This window comes from Rhipicephalus microplus, chromosome 9 (genome assembly GCF_043290135.1).
Source record: "Rhipicephalus microplus isolate Deutch F79 chromosome 9, USDA_Rmic, whole genome shotgun sequence".
NCBI lineage: Eukaryota > Metazoa > Arthropoda > Arachnida > Ixodida > Ixodidae > Rhipicephalus > Rhipicephalus microplus.
Genome location: NC_134708.1, coordinates 71,641,777 through 71,655,214, shown reverse-complemented (window position 1 = coordinate 71,655,214; position 13,438 = coordinate 71,641,777). Strand labels below are relative to the sequence as shown.

Here is a 13,438-nt window from a genome sequence, read left to right as displayed (position 1 = left end):
TTGCACGCGTGTCCTCCATCTCCGGCGTGGTCTAGTGGCTAGGATACCTGGCTCTCACCCAGGAGGCCCGGGTTCGATTCCCGGCGTCGGAAGTGTTCGGTCTCATGGTGTAACGGTTAGCACTCTGGACTCTGAATCCAGCGATCCGAGTTCAAATCTCGGTGAGACCTATATAATTTTTTTTCTCGCCAAGCATGGCTGTTTTTATTGAGCGAAACCCGCTTTGCACGCGTGTCCTCCATCTCCGGCGTGGTCTAGTGGCTAGGATACCTGGCTCTCACCCAGGAGGCCCGGGTTCGATTCCCGGCGTCGGAAGTGTTCGGTCTCATGGTGTAACGGTTAGCACTCTGGACTCTGAATCCAGCGATCCGAGTTCAAATCTCGGTGAGACCTATATAATTTTTTTTCTCGCCAAGCATGGCTGTTTTTATTGAGCGAAACCCGCTTTGCACGCGTGTCCTCCATCTCCGGCGTGGTCTAGTGGCTAGGATACCTGGCTCTCACCCAGGAGGCCCGGGTTCGATTCCCGGCGTCGGAAGTGTTCGGTCTCATGGTGTAACGGTTAGCACTCTGGACTCTGAATCCAGCGATCCGAGTTCAAATCTCGGTGAGACCTATATAATTTTTTTTCTCGCCAAGCATGGCTGTTTTTATTGAGCGAAACCCGCTTTGCACGCGTGTCCTCCATCTCCGGCGTGGTCTAGTGGCTAGGATACCTGGCTCTCACCCAGGAGGCCCGGGTTCGATTCCCGGCGTCGGAAGTGTTCGGTCTCATGGTGTAACGGTTAGCACTCTGGACTCTGAATCCAGCGATCCGAGTTCAAATCTCGGAGAGACCTATATAATTTTTTTTCTCGCCAAGCATGGCTGTTTTTATTGAGCGAAACCCGCTTTGCACGCGTATCCTCCATCTCCGGCGTGGTCTAGTGGCTAGGATACCTGGCTCTCACCCAGGAGGCCCTGGTTCGATTCCCGGCGTCGGAAGTGTTCGGTCTCATGGTGTAACGGTTAGCACTCTGGACTCTGAATCCAGCGATCCGAGTTCAAATCTCGGTGAGACCTATATAATTTTTTTTCTCGCCAAGCATGGCTGTTTTTATTGAGCGAAACCCGCTTTGCACGCGTGTCCTCCATCTCCGGCGTGGTCTAGTGGCTAGGATACCTGGCTCTCACCCAGGAGGCCCGGGTTCGATTCCCGGCGTCGGAAGTGTTCGGTCTCATGGTGTAACGGTTAGCACTCTGGACTCTGAATCCAGCGATCCGAGTTCAAATCTCGGTGAGACCTATATAATTTTTTTTCTCGCCAAGCATGGCTGTTTTTATTGAGCGAAACCCGCTATGCACGCGTGTCCTCCATCTCCGGCGTGGTCTAGTGGCTAGGATACCTGGCTCTCACCCAGGAGGCCCGGGTTCGATTCCCGGCGTCGGAAGTGTTCGGTCTCATGGTGTAACGGTTAGCACTCTGGACTCTGAATCCAGCGATCCGAGTTCAAATCTCGGTGAGACCTATATAATTTTTTTTCTCGCCAAGCATGGCTGTTTTTATTGAGCGAAACCCGCTTTGCACGCGTGTCCTCCATCTCCGGCGTGGTCTAGTGGCTAGGATACCTGGCTCTCACCCAGGAGGCCCGGGTTCGATTCCCGGTGTCGGAAGTGTTCGGTCTCATGGTGTAACGGTTAGCACTCTGGACTCTGAATCCAGCGATCCGAGTTCAAATCTCGGTGAGACCTATATAATTTTTTTTCTCGCCAAGCATGGCTGTTTTTATTGAGCGAAACCCGCTTTGCACGCGTGTCCTCCATCTCCGGCGTGGTCTAGTGGCTAGGATACCTGGCTCTCACCCAGGAGGCCCGGGTTCGATTCCCGGCGTCGGAAGTGTTCGGTCTCATGGTGTAACGGTTAGCACTCTGGACTCTGAATCCAGCGATCCGAGTTCAAATCTCGGAGAGACCTATATAATTTTTTTTCTCGCCAAGCATGGCTGTTTTTATTGAGCGAAACCCGCTTTGCACGCGTGTCCTCCATCTCCGGCGTGGTCTAGTGGCTAGGATACCTGGCTCTCACCCAGGAGGCCCTGGTTCGATTCCCGGCGTCGGAAGTGTTCGGTCTCATGGTGTAACGGTTAGCACTCTGGACTCTGAATCCAGCGATCCGAGTTCAAATCTCGGTGAGACCTATATAATTTTTTTTCTCGCCAAGCATGGCTGTTTTTATTGAGCGAAACCCGCTTTGCACGCGTGTCCTCCATCTCCGGCGTGGTCTAGTGGCTAGGATACCTGGCTCTCACCCAGGAGGCCCGGGTTCGATTCCCGGCGTCGGAAGTGTTCGGTCTCATGGTGTAACGGTTAGCACTCTGGACTCTGAATCCAGCGATCCGAGTTCAAATCTCGGTGAGACCTATATAATTTTTTTTCTCGCCAAGCATGGCTGTTTTTATTGAGCGAAACCCGCTTTGCACGCGTGTCCTCCATCTCCGGCGTGGTCTAGTGGCTAGGATACCTGGCTCTCACCCAGGAGGCCCGGGTTCGATTCCCGGCGTCGGAAGTGTTCGGTCTCATGGTGTAACGGTTAGCACTCTGGACTCTGAATCCAGCGATCCGAGTTCAAATCTCGGTGAGACCTATATATATTTTTTTCTCGCCAAGCATGGCTGTTTTTATTGAGCGAAACCCGCTTTGCACGCGTGTCCTCCATCTCCGGCGTGGTCTAGTGGCTAGGATACCTGGCTCTCACCCAGGAGGCCCGGGTTCGATTCCCGGCGTCGAAAGTGTTCGGTCTCACGGTGTAACGGTTAGCACTCTGGACTCTGAATCCAGCGATCCGAGTTCAAATCTCGGTGAGACCTATATAATTTTTTTTCTCGCCAAGCATGGCTGTTTTTATTGAGCGAAACCCGCTTTGCACGCGTGTCCTCCATCTCCGGCGTGGTCTAGTGGCTAGGATACCTGGCTCTCACCCAGGAGGCCCGGGTTCGATTCCCGGCGTCGGAAGTGTTCGGTCTCATGGTGTAACGGTTAGCACTCTGGACTCTGAATCCAGCGATCCGAGTTCAAATCTCGGTGAGACCTATATAATTTTTTTTCTCGCCAAGCATGGCTGTTTTTATTGAGCGAAACCCGCTTTGCACGCGTGTCCTCCATCTCCGGCGTGGTCTAGTGGCTAGGATACCTGGCTCTCACCCAGGAGGCCCGGGTTGGATTCCCGGCGTCGGAAGTGTTCGGTCTCATGGTGTAACGGTTAGCACTCTGGACTCTGAATCCAGCGATCGGAGTTCAAATCTCGGTGAGACCTATATAATTTTTTTTCTCGCCAAGCATGGCTGTTTTTATTGAGCGAAACCCGCTTTGCACGCGTGTCCTCCATCTCCGGCGTGGTCTAGTGGCTAGGATACCTGGCTCTCACCCAGGAGGCCCGGGTTCGATTCCCGGCGTCGGAAGTGTTCGGTCTCATGGTGTAACGGTTAGCACTCTGGACTCTGAATCCAGCGATCCGAGTTCAAATCTCGGTGAGACCTATATAATTTTTTTTCTCGCCAAGCATGGCTGTTTTTATTGAGCGAAACCCGCTTTGCACGCGTGTCCTCCATCTCCGGCGTGGTCTAGTGGCTAGGATACCTGGCTCTCACCCAGGAGGCCCGGGTTGGATTCCCGGCGTCGGAAGTGTTCGGTCTCATGGTGTAACGGTTAGCACTCTGGACTCTGAATCCAGCGATCCGAGTTCAAATCTCGGTGAGACCTATATAATTTTTTTTCTCGCTGAGCATGGCTGTTTTCACTCAGCGGAAGCCGCTTTGCATATTTGCCCTTCATCTCCGGCGTGGTCTAGTGGCTACGATACATGGCTCTCACCCAGGTGGCCCGGGGTCGATTCGCTGCGTCGTAAGTGGTCGGTCTCGTGGTGTAACGGTTAGCACTCTGGACTCTGAATCCAGCGATCCGAGTTCAAATCTCGGTGAGACCTATATAATTTTTTTTCTCGCCAAGCACGGCTGTTTTTACTCAGCGGAAGCCGCTTTGCACGCGTATGTTCCATCTTCGGCGTGGTTTAGTGGCTAGGATACCTGGCTCTCACCCAGGAGGCCCGCGTTCGATTCTCGGCATCAGAAGTGTTCGGTCTCATGGTGTAACCGTTAGCACTGTGGACTCTGAATCCAGCGATCCGAGGTCAAATCTCGGTGAGACCCTTTTTTTTCTCGCCGAGCACGACTATTCCTACTGAGCGGAAGCGGCTTTGCATGCTTGCTCTCCATCTCCGGCGTGGTCTTGTGAGTCCGCTTCTGGTCGCAAAAGCGTTCGGACGTGTATGTCATGACCTCCGTAGGAGGGGCATTGGTGGCTCAGCTTTGCCGCGGTTCCAGGATTGGAATGCCCCAGTAATATGCTGTCATTTTGCTCCTCTGCCGAATGGATATGTGGTTCAGAGCACTTTTTTTCTGCATGAGGATGTAAAAGGAAGACCTTATGACGCGGAAGACTTTCGCGAGCCACTTTGTCGGCGTGTTCCGCTCCACCGAGGTTCTTGCGCTCGGCGTATACCAAAAAAAACCACGTGTGGGAGGTGACGAGCAGAAGTACTGAAGGTGTGATAAAACTGTTACCTGAGCCGCAATTGCTGTAAGAGGCCTCAAATACACGTTAATAGACCCAATTAAGCCACCGCGACGTTCTTCTGAAGCTGCATTGGTGTCTTTAACACGTTCAAGAAGAAGACGTACGAAATGCATTGACCCCTTACGGGACGGTGCTTGACGTATAAGTGGTGAATCGACGGCGACACTCTTCAAGAAAAGTTAAAGAGAGGGTAGGAACTGCAAGCAAATAGGTAGCAACTGCAGCGGCTACTACGTTACTTGGACATTTACTACTCTTTTGCTACCTGTTTACTACCTACGTTAGTAAACAGTTACTAACTGCAACCATTGCTATTTTTTGCGACCTGTTTACTACCTACGTTAGTAAACAGTTGTAACTGGAATGAAAAAGGTAGTAATTGCAGCCGTTACTACTTTTTTGCCCTGTTACTACCTTTTTGCGACACGGCTGTTGACTATCTTATCGAAAATAGTGTGCGATTCCTATTCTGCTCATCTATAAGAGGAATCGTATCGACGTATCATCATTTAACGAAAAAATGACGCAGAAGATATCCAATATAGATCAAGAAAATACATTTTGTTTAAAATTACGCCACCTACATATGTAAACGTCATTGTGATATTGTCGAAACGGAGAAGTACAAATTCACGAACCATAAGCAAGTGTTACACGCTTTGTAATAGACAATTACATCAAACTTACTAAATTGGGGCAAATCAAGACCGGCGGATCAAAATAACCAGACGGTCACAATTAGCCCGGATGGGTGGTCACAATTATTATACAGCGGCGTGTTTCCAAATATTATTGTTTTTGTGCGCGTAACCTTTTAACCACTGAAATATTAGCCATGTGAATCATTCAAATGCACTGATGATGAGTTCGATATCTTGTTACGGCCACTGTACATATTGCCGTTTTCTGACCATTTTATAATAAATAGATATTACGTATAATTTTCATAAGGAAATCAGAATTAAAGCCTTGTGCTACGTCCTTGAACACACGTAACCAGGTAGTATATTGTAACGGTTTAGGTTCACATTTGTTAATATTCATCCTAAAACACAAATGCTCCCCTGTGTCAGACTAGCACCTGTCGAGTCGGGCTACATATACCCCACGCTTACTTCGCATTGTTTGCGTAAAAAAGTAGTGAACTTGTTAGGTTTATGTGTTCATCGCATTGATGGCCCACCACGCTACATTACCCGAAGTTGTGTAGTAATGAGACACTGTTTGGCCAAGATCAGCAATGAAAAAATTATATACCAAAATGAATGAACAAGGTAGTGTCGGTTACTACTTCTTTCCTTGAATCCTTTAAAAGTAGTAACAGTTACTAAATGCTGGAATTAACAGCAAAGGTAGTTACTAACTACCCTCGCCGTTACTAACCGCGTTTACTACGAGAGTTTTAACATGTGTGACAAACCATTACTACCCCAAAGTTAGCACGTACTACTACCTTTTTTCAAAGAGTGTACACGCAGCAGAGTACATGCATGACGAGAACCGTGACGCTCCGGCTAAACGATGGCGTTACGCTGGACGATGTACCCCACCAGTTAGGATTTGGAGGAGAGCTCGCACTTACTCTGGCACCCGGAAGAGCGCCGCGGTGTTTGCGCTGCCAGCAGATTGGCCACATTAGGAGGGACTGTCGAGTCCCGCGGTGTGACACCTGCAAGCGTTTTGGACACGCCTCGGCGAACTGCACGAAGACGTATGCGGCAGCTACTCTGAACACCGGTAGTATGGATAAATCCCAGCTCACTATGGACGAGGCCGAAGCAGAAGAATCGGTGAAATGAAAAACGGCTTCTGAAGGAAAAACACCCAGTGCAGCAGGCATTGCGCGATTGCAGAAGAAAAACTACCAAGGTCAACTGGCAGTTGGGGAGTGCAACCTGTCGCGGATGCATCGGTGAAATAACAGGTGGCTTCTGCGGCAAAAACATTCAGTACAGGAGGCGTGATGCAAGGGAAAGAATCACCAAAATCAACTGAACGTGCGCGTGTGCACTCGGCCGTAGAATTATTGGCGAGCGCCAAGGAGACCGATGATTCAAAGGACGCTACCGCTGCAACAGATGAGAGCGAATCATCTACTAAAACTGTCCAGGAATCTGCCGATGGTGGTGACATGGGGTGGCACGGCGCAGAGGAACCAGGTACGGGAGGAAAACGACCGAGACGCAGCCTCATCAGAATCAACTGATGCAAGCAATCAAGAACCGCCACCGAACGCTGCTCTCTTTCGGAGGCAGCGACTGTCGGTCAAGCCTAATATCACCGAAGGGGAAAAGAGGGCGGGAAAACTGGTTTCTTGATGACGCATTACGTGCCGCCTTCTCCCAAGAAGATGCACCGGACGACTAAGAAGGTGGAATTCAGCTAAGATGGTGTGGTAAGCATCTATATACTTGTACCTTAAAAAAATTGCAACATATCCACGGAGTGAATGATGGAGAGTGGGGCGAAGAATTCGTCCGTCCATTCGTTCTTGCTTACGTCCGTCCATGCGTCCGTCAGTGTGACCGTCCATGCGTCCATCAGCCCGTCCGTGCGTGCGTCTGTTCGTGCGTCCGTCCCTGCGTTCTTCCATGCAGCCGCCCCTGCGTCGGTTCATGCGTCCATCCATGCATCTGTCTATGTGTCCGTTCGTCCATCTATTCAACACTCCAAGTACCACCGTCTCGCATCTTTTCATCATATATTCCCCATATAGAAGCACCGCCATCCAGCGGACATTCCAAGGACTAAACGAGAGGTGGCACACGCACACTTTCTTACGGCTTGCGCTTCGGGACCACTTCCCACCTTTAACCACCTCGAGTTCATGGTATATACTAGTTCACTGTATTCATGGCACTGCGGCCGAACGCTCACTAAACCTTTCGAAAGCCAAGAAGGTTACGCCCAGCGAGTATGACGTAGCAAACTTTTTCAGTCAGATAGTGCTCAATGTACATGCCAGTGGCTGCTACTGGGAAATGAGAGGCGGAGAATTCGGCTTTTACTTTCTTACGGCTTGCGCTTCGTATCTACTTCCCATTTTTAACCACCTCGAGTTCATTCATGGTATATACAAGTTCATTGTATTCATGGCACTGCGGCTCAACGCTCGCTAAACCTTTCTAAAGCTAAGGAGGTTACACCCAGCGAGTATAACGTAGCAACCCTTTCTTGTCAGATATTGCTCAATGTACATGCCAGTGGCTGCTAATGGTGATCGCAGCCTGCGCGTTAACTGAAAGCCGAATGCTCCTGTCTTTAAATCCCCATTAGCAGCCATTGACATCTACATTGAGCACTATTTTTTTATTGTTCAACAACGCACAGAAGAAGTCTCTAACCGGCACCACCTTGGAGGTCAAAATTTTATACTTGTTACATACTACGGGGGACGAATGGGTGCCGCTGTAAGGAGCTTCGCCCCTAAAAACTGAAACTTGAAAGAGCAGTGCGATTTGACAGCTTAAATGTACGTGGGTTAGCTTCAAGAAGGCGGCAGTACCAGTTGAGTAGACTGTTTTCGGAGCATTACTTGGATGTGATTGCTGTACAGGAAACTAAAATATCGTCAGAGAAAGATACTGATCATATGACGGTTCCTTTTCGCTCAATGTATAAAATCTGTGTATCCCATGCTGATGGCTTATCAGGAGGATGGGCTCCCTTCATACGACGATTGATAGGCGCTGTTGAAAGAAGTGTAGCAAGCAGCGATAACGGATGCTACGAAGTGTGTTATTTTTCATTATTGAATTTCGATTGGTGTATCATATGCGTTTATGCGCCGAACCAAGACAGTGAAATGAAATTGGTCTTTGAAGAAATAAGTAATTCACTGGAATGTGACAAATATGTAGTGCTATTTGGTGATTTTTAACTGCGGGTGTGGAAAGGAGGACCGTTCTAAGCGGGGCCAGTCGTGTGATAAAAGCGCAGTGTTCTTAAATGAAGTCATTGCGGAAAATGGCCTGGAAGATGTTGGTTTATGTATGTCTAATTGCAGTGTTCAGTTTACGCACTTTAAGGGTCTCAGCCACGCACGTTTAAACAGAGCGTACATCTCGCTGGGCCTTATTATGTGCTGTGATGAATATGTTGTTACACCAGTGTCTTTCAGCGACCCCTGTGTGATTAGTTTCACACTTGGCGCTAAAGACAGGACTCCGAAATTTAACTGGAACTTGTGGAAACTAAACAATCATGTCTTGAAAGATGAGTCTTATGGTAAAGATGTAACCGAAGCCCTCACGAAACTCTACAGTCATCAAAGGGTGACTGGGAAATGAAGTGGGAAACTTTCAAGCAAGAGGTTAAAATGAATGCGACAGAATTATCTACTAAGAATAAACTTAAGAAGAAACAGGTGGAAAGGAACATGCGAAGGCAATTACAGGTGCTCTTGCAGGTAGAAACTGTGGAACCCGCCTTCTTTACCAATGGAATCAAAGATACTAAAAACCAACTGGAGATTTTACACAAAGGCGCTATAATAAGAGCTAGAAGTGGAAAACTTTGGATGGGCGAGCCACCCACAATAGCGAGCTTTGGGTGACGAAAGGAAATACGCACAAAAAATAAATCAGAAAAATAATGCGCAATAACAGACTGACGAATGAAAAAGGTCAGATAATGGACGCGCTTGTGGAACATTATCGCGATTTATTCGGAAAACAAGTGCCGATGGCCACAGAAATTATTGACGTCTTTCTTGATATCATGCCCAAGCTTGACGCCGATACACGAGAAAGATTAGGGGCTTCTATCAGCGTGACAGGAAATATAAAAAAAAGCTATTGATGACCTACTTACAGGAAAGACGCCCATCCCAGATGGAATTGGGGCGGAGTTTTATAAGGTTTATGAAGAAGACATACAATTGCGCTATACGAAGTTATCGTAGAAGCATACAAAGAGAACAAACTCTTTCACGCAGGCACATAGTGCCCTGATTCCGAAGACAGATGATAGCAGCACTTTTTATTCTGTAAGATTATATCGATCTATTAGTCTTTCGAACACTGATTATAAAATATTCATAAAGTTTTTAGCCAGGAGATTCCAGAACATCATTGAAAAGATTGTAGGGACACATCAGGCATGTGGCATAAAGGGTCGCAGCATCACAACGAACATACGTATAATAATAAGTGTACGAGAGATTTGTGATGCCTTTGAAGAACGAATATAGATCACGCAGTTAGATTTACAGAAAGCTTTTGACCGTGTCTCCCACGAAGTATTGTTCAGTGCGTTAAAGCATGTGGAAGTTGGTGACGTAATTTTGGATGGTTTGAAAACTACGTAATCGCAGTGTGTGACGCAGTTGATAGTCGATGAGCAGCTGAGTGAAGAAATTGAAATACGGAGTTCTATGAGACAGGGATGCGCGGCCTCAGCATTACAATTTGCCATGTCCCTAGAGCCCTTTTGCTTGTCAATAATTCAAAAATCGAGTGTGCATGGCTCTCGCGGTTACAGAACACGGAGATAAAATTACTTGCATATGCTTGCGACGTGGCAGTACTCTGCCAAGATAGACAGAGTGTATGTGAAGTCGTTCACCTGGCAAATAAATTTTGTGGCATTACGGGCAGTGTAATTAACTGGCACAAAACAACTGGCTTTTGGTGCGGCAGTAGGGATGTGAGACCCGAGGTGTACCCTAAAGGCAAACCCCGGCGATTTTTTTACCATGTCATGATAATGGCGCTTTGCGTTCCTTAGGCCCTCTCCTTACGGTCCCAATCACCTAAAGTCGAAAAAAAATTGAAAATAATTTTTAATTACCGAAAAACTGCCATACCACAACTGAAACCCAACCGAATGCGCTTTTACGTTCGACGTGAAGATTTACCTGACGCTGCCGGAAGCTGCCTGACTGCACATAATACCCGCTAGATGGCACTACCTGTTCAGGCCGTGCGTGGCGATCGGCTAAAACGTTTACACTGTTACGGTGAATATATGGCGAATCGTGCGTGGCTCACAACTCGACACCGCTTGGCACCTATCACACGCCCACCAGCACGGAAAAGAAAATCGCACGCTCAATCAAGGAAGCGCCGGCCAAACCCACCCAATCCACAGCAGAGAAGCGGACGCTGCAGTGGCACATCAGCTCCGTCGCTTCCGCCATACAAAACTCAACGTCACACACACAATTTCGCCATTAATTCTAACAAGCGAGGTGAGCATTTTGGGGCAAGCTATAAAATTCATTTGAAATGAATCTGCGAAACTCTTAAGCCTGCAATTCGGCACGAGTGGCGCAAACGTGTAATTGAACGTACTCAGTGAATTTCGTTGAGATCCACTGACCTCGAAAAATCACCGGAGTTGGCCTTTAACGTAGATGGGAAAGCAAACCCATAAAGTACCTCGGTACCCATGGGCAGCCATCGGGAAAACGCAGACTACTGAAAATGGGAAACAGAAACACAGGCAAAAAAAACAACAAATGTATGCGGTGGTCGGGATTTGTCTATATTCGCGCGTGCCTCGGTATGCAACATGTGTTTGATATCCAAAATTTTGTACGTCATGCAAGTTATTTGTATGACACGCGTCAATGTGCAGAAACTTCTCAGGATCTCTGCTGTATTAGTGTGGATATCGCCGTGGAAACCTACAAGCTGGTCTAATTTATTCCAGTCCGTTAGCAATGGCGGAGTCGGCTTATGTCATTTATTTATTAGACGAGTCTTCTGTTGTTGTTTTTTTTTCCTTCGCGATCAAAGAAACAAGTTTCTGCAAACAGTGATAAAAGTAAGGCTGTCCTCGCGCATCTCGGATTTTATTGTGTATACAAACAGTAATATGAGCTGATATCTGACTGGATTTTTGAGAGAAGTTATACAGTCTTTTGAGATTTTGAAAGTTCGTTTTTCGCTAGAAAATCTTGTCACCATTGAGCGGAAAAATCTGTACAGGGATCTCCGTGATGTCTTGATACCAACACCTTTGCACAGATCTGTGTTCAATGAAAGATCCGGACAGGACATTTGGAAAAAGGCTCAAAAAGATGTAAACGAAAGCAAGGGCAAAAACTTTTTAAATTGCATTCTGAGACTCTCCCCGTCAAGCAGTGGCTATCAAACAAGGGAATCGATGTACCATGGACGACCAATTGTTAACTTAGTAAAACACCAGAGACTTTAGACCATGTATTTATTCATCGCAGAGACGCTGTTTTTCAGTGGGACATCCTTCAAAGAACATTAAAAAAACATATCCCCATTACAAGCCTTGGAATTCGTTTTCTTTGTGTTGATAATGAGGACCATACGACATGGTTACCATACGACATGGTTATGTTAATTAGCCTTCACAGCATCTGGCAGACCACAATGGCTTACGGACATCTTGACCAGAACAAACGTCCTGTCCTGGAGAAATTCATACTGAGTATGCGGTATATCACTGAGCTGTATAAACAAGAAGAACCACCTCCCAGCTGGTTAACAATATAGAGGAATTGTGCAACTTGAAAAAAAAAATTATTTTGAGCACTTAGGATCAAATTTTGGTACAAGTGTATTTTCCCATTCATGTTTCTGTCTGAACTCTTGTAAAGTAAAACAAGTAATAAACAAAACAATAAAAAAACTGGCGTGGTCTATTGGCTAGTATACCTGGCTCTCATCCGGAAGGCCCGTGTTCGATTACCGGCGTCAGAAGACCTTTTTTTTTTTCTCGCATAGCATGGCTATTTTTACTGAGCGAAAGCAGCTTTGCACGCGTGTCCTTTATCTCCGGCGTGGTCTATACCCGGCGACAACTTTCTGTGGCAGCACGGCCAAGGCTACGTGGGCGGAGCTTATGCACATGTGCTACTGCGCCAAGTAGTCCGACCGCTTCGACGGGTGTTTCGGTTTCGATTTCACCAGCGCATACTTTATCCTTTGTGTGTCCGGCGTTGACCCAGGTTTCGTCAAGGTAGTATATGGGTCTGGAAGAATAAACAACAAAAATGAAGCATGTCATCTGCAGTGAAGCGCGGCGAATGCAGCGAAACTCGGCTCGTGTCACAATTATTAAAAATTGCTCGCGTTTCGGCTCACGTTTGCTCGCGTTTCGCTGCTTTTCCTTACTTGCGCGTAAACGTTGTACGCCACCTTCTTGGCCTGTACGGACAGCTTTTGATTTGACAACGCCTGGTACGGCTGCGCAGCTGGTGGACTCGCGGCACGCGGCGGTGTTTCCTCCGTAAGCGACGTTGACGAGCTGTAACCGGCGGACGCCATCTTTGACAGTGAGGAATGCGGTGAGGTAAAAAGGCGACGGAAGCCAAAAAACCTGAGAGAGCGAGAAACGACATTTTTTCTACTGCGCAACGTTTTTATTCACTAATTAAAAAATAAATCCGCGAAAAATGTAAGTGACGAATGGTAAAATCTTAGTTACCCAGAACAGTATACAAACGTTTTCGTTGAGGGAGTACATGCTGTGGCGCAGTAAGACAAGCGTGCTTCGGCTCTGTAGCCTTGGCTGTGCTGCCACAGAAAGTTGTCGCGGGGTATAGTGGCTAGGATATCTGGCTTTCACCCAGAAAGCCCGGGTTCGATTCCCGGCGTCGGAAGTGTTCGGTCTCATGGTGTAACGGTTAGCACTCTGGACTCTGAATCCAGCGATCCGAGTTCAAATCTCGGTGAGACCTGTATTTTTTTTTCGTTGTCAAGCACGGCTGTTTTTCCTGAGCGAAAGCCCCTTTGCACGCGTGTCATCCATCTCCGGCGTGGTCTAGTGGCTAGGCTATCTGGCTTTCACCCAGAAGGCCCGGGTTCGATTCCCGGCGTCGGAAGTGTTCGGTCTCATGGTGTAACGG

The 13,438-nt window shown here is 47.7% G+C and overlaps 1 protein-coding gene and 38 non-coding genes across 39 annotated transcripts in view; 38 read left to right on the top strand and 1 right to left on the bottom strand.

Moving 5' to 3' along the window:
- Positions 1–13,438, bottom strand: part of LOC119163260 (N-acyl-phosphatidylethanolamine-hydrolyzing phospholipase D) — a 92,816-nt gene that overhangs the window by 44,079 nt on the left and 35,299 nt on the right. The window lies entirely within an intron of this gene.
- On the top strand, positions 21–92 carry TRNAE-CUC (transfer RNA glutamic acid (anticodon CUC)). The gene has a single exon. It is a non-coding gene; the product is annotated as a tRNA-Glu (tRNA).
- On the top strand, positions 99–170 carry TRNAQ-CUG (transfer RNA glutamine (anticodon CUG)). The gene has a single exon. It is a non-coding gene; the product is annotated as a tRNA-Gln (tRNA).
- Positions 244–315, top strand: TRNAE-CUC (transfer RNA glutamic acid (anticodon CUC)). The gene has a single exon. It is a non-coding gene; the product is annotated as a tRNA-Glu (tRNA).
- Positions 322–393, top strand: TRNAQ-CUG (transfer RNA glutamine (anticodon CUG)). The gene has a single exon. It is a non-coding gene; the product is annotated as a tRNA-Gln (tRNA).
- Positions 467–538, top strand: TRNAE-CUC (transfer RNA glutamic acid (anticodon CUC)). The gene has a single exon. It is a non-coding gene; the product is annotated as a tRNA-Glu (tRNA).
- Positions 545–616, top strand: TRNAQ-CUG (transfer RNA glutamine (anticodon CUG)). Its single transcript has one exon. It is a non-coding gene; the product is annotated as a tRNA-Gln (tRNA).
- On the top strand, positions 690–761 carry TRNAE-CUC (transfer RNA glutamic acid (anticodon CUC)). The gene has a single exon. It is a non-coding gene; the product is annotated as a tRNA-Glu (tRNA).
- Positions 768–839, top strand: TRNAQ-CUG (transfer RNA glutamine (anticodon CUG)). The gene has a single exon. It is a non-coding gene; the product is annotated as a tRNA-Gln (tRNA).
- On the top strand, positions 913–984 carry TRNAE-CUC (transfer RNA glutamic acid (anticodon CUC)). The gene has a single exon. It is a non-coding gene; the product is annotated as a tRNA-Glu (tRNA).
- Positions 991–1,062, top strand: TRNAQ-CUG (transfer RNA glutamine (anticodon CUG)). The gene has a single exon. It is a non-coding gene; the product is annotated as a tRNA-Gln (tRNA).
- TRNAE-CUC (transfer RNA glutamic acid (anticodon CUC)) lies at positions 1,136–1,207 on the top strand. Its single transcript has one exon. It is a non-coding gene; the product is annotated as a tRNA-Glu (tRNA).
- On the top strand, positions 1,214–1,285 carry TRNAQ-CUG (transfer RNA glutamine (anticodon CUG)). Its single transcript has one exon. It is a non-coding gene; the product is annotated as a tRNA-Gln (tRNA).
- Positions 1,359–1,430, top strand: TRNAE-CUC (transfer RNA glutamic acid (anticodon CUC)). Its single transcript has one exon. It is a non-coding gene; the product is annotated as a tRNA-Glu (tRNA).
- On the top strand, positions 1,437–1,508 carry TRNAQ-CUG (transfer RNA glutamine (anticodon CUG)). Its single transcript has one exon. It is a non-coding gene; the product is annotated as a tRNA-Gln (tRNA).
- Positions 1,582–1,653, top strand: TRNAE-CUC (transfer RNA glutamic acid (anticodon CUC)). The gene has a single exon. It is a non-coding gene; the product is annotated as a tRNA-Glu (tRNA).
- Positions 1,660–1,731, top strand: TRNAQ-CUG (transfer RNA glutamine (anticodon CUG)). Its single transcript has one exon. It is a non-coding gene; the product is annotated as a tRNA-Gln (tRNA).
- Positions 1,805–1,876, top strand: TRNAE-CUC (transfer RNA glutamic acid (anticodon CUC)). The gene has a single exon. It is a non-coding gene; the product is annotated as a tRNA-Glu (tRNA).
- On the top strand, positions 1,883–1,954 carry TRNAQ-CUG (transfer RNA glutamine (anticodon CUG)). The gene has a single exon. It is a non-coding gene; the product is annotated as a tRNA-Gln (tRNA).
- TRNAE-CUC (transfer RNA glutamic acid (anticodon CUC)) lies at positions 2,028–2,099 on the top strand. The gene has a single exon. It is a non-coding gene; the product is annotated as a tRNA-Glu (tRNA).
- On the top strand, positions 2,106–2,177 carry TRNAQ-CUG (transfer RNA glutamine (anticodon CUG)). Its single transcript has one exon. It is a non-coding gene; the product is annotated as a tRNA-Gln (tRNA).
- Positions 2,251–2,322, top strand: TRNAE-CUC (transfer RNA glutamic acid (anticodon CUC)). Its single transcript has one exon. It is a non-coding gene; the product is annotated as a tRNA-Glu (tRNA).
- TRNAQ-CUG (transfer RNA glutamine (anticodon CUG)) lies at positions 2,329–2,400 on the top strand. Its single transcript has one exon. It is a non-coding gene; the product is annotated as a tRNA-Gln (tRNA).
- On the top strand, positions 2,474–2,545 carry TRNAE-CUC (transfer RNA glutamic acid (anticodon CUC)). The gene has a single exon. It is a non-coding gene; the product is annotated as a tRNA-Glu (tRNA).
- TRNAQ-CUG (transfer RNA glutamine (anticodon CUG)) lies at positions 2,552–2,623 on the top strand. The gene has a single exon. It is a non-coding gene; the product is annotated as a tRNA-Gln (tRNA).
- On the top strand, positions 2,697–2,768 carry TRNAE-CUC (transfer RNA glutamic acid (anticodon CUC)). Its single transcript has one exon. It is a non-coding gene; the product is annotated as a tRNA-Glu (tRNA).
- Positions 2,775–2,846, top strand: TRNAQ-CUG (transfer RNA glutamine (anticodon CUG)). Its single transcript has one exon. It is a non-coding gene; the product is annotated as a tRNA-Gln (tRNA).
- TRNAE-CUC (transfer RNA glutamic acid (anticodon CUC)) lies at positions 2,920–2,991 on the top strand. Its single transcript has one exon. It is a non-coding gene; the product is annotated as a tRNA-Glu (tRNA).
- TRNAQ-CUG (transfer RNA glutamine (anticodon CUG)) lies at positions 2,998–3,069 on the top strand. The gene has a single exon. It is a non-coding gene; the product is annotated as a tRNA-Gln (tRNA).
- Positions 3,143–3,214, top strand: TRNAE-CUC (transfer RNA glutamic acid (anticodon CUC)). The gene has a single exon. It is a non-coding gene; the product is annotated as a tRNA-Glu (tRNA).
- On the top strand, positions 3,221–3,292 carry TRNAQ-CUG (transfer RNA glutamine (anticodon CUG)). Its single transcript has one exon. It is a non-coding gene; the product is annotated as a tRNA-Gln (tRNA).
- On the top strand, positions 3,366–3,437 carry TRNAE-CUC (transfer RNA glutamic acid (anticodon CUC)). Its single transcript has one exon. It is a non-coding gene; the product is annotated as a tRNA-Glu (tRNA).
- On the top strand, positions 3,444–3,515 carry TRNAQ-CUG (transfer RNA glutamine (anticodon CUG)). The gene has a single exon. It is a non-coding gene; the product is annotated as a tRNA-Gln (tRNA).
- Positions 3,589–3,660, top strand: TRNAE-CUC (transfer RNA glutamic acid (anticodon CUC)). The gene has a single exon. It is a non-coding gene; the product is annotated as a tRNA-Glu (tRNA).
- On the top strand, positions 3,667–3,738 carry TRNAQ-CUG (transfer RNA glutamine (anticodon CUG)). The gene has a single exon. It is a non-coding gene; the product is annotated as a tRNA-Gln (tRNA).
- TRNAQ-CUG (transfer RNA glutamine (anticodon CUG)) lies at positions 3,890–3,961 on the top strand. Its single transcript has one exon. It is a non-coding gene; the product is annotated as a tRNA-Gln (tRNA).
- TRNAQ-CUG (transfer RNA glutamine (anticodon CUG)) lies at positions 13,199–13,270 on the top strand. The gene has a single exon. It is a non-coding gene; the product is annotated as a tRNA-Gln (tRNA).
- On the top strand, positions 13,343–13,414 carry TRNAE-UUC (transfer RNA glutamic acid (anticodon UUC)). Its single transcript has one exon. It is a non-coding gene; the product is annotated as a tRNA-Glu (tRNA).
- Positions 13,421–13,438, top strand: part of TRNAQ-CUG (transfer RNA glutamine (anticodon CUG)) — a 72-nt gene continuing 54 nt past the window's right edge. Inside the window, exon 1 of the tRNA in view lies at positions 13,421–13,438. This exon is cut by the window's right edge and continues 54 nt beyond it. This is a non-coding gene — a tRNA (tRNA-Gln).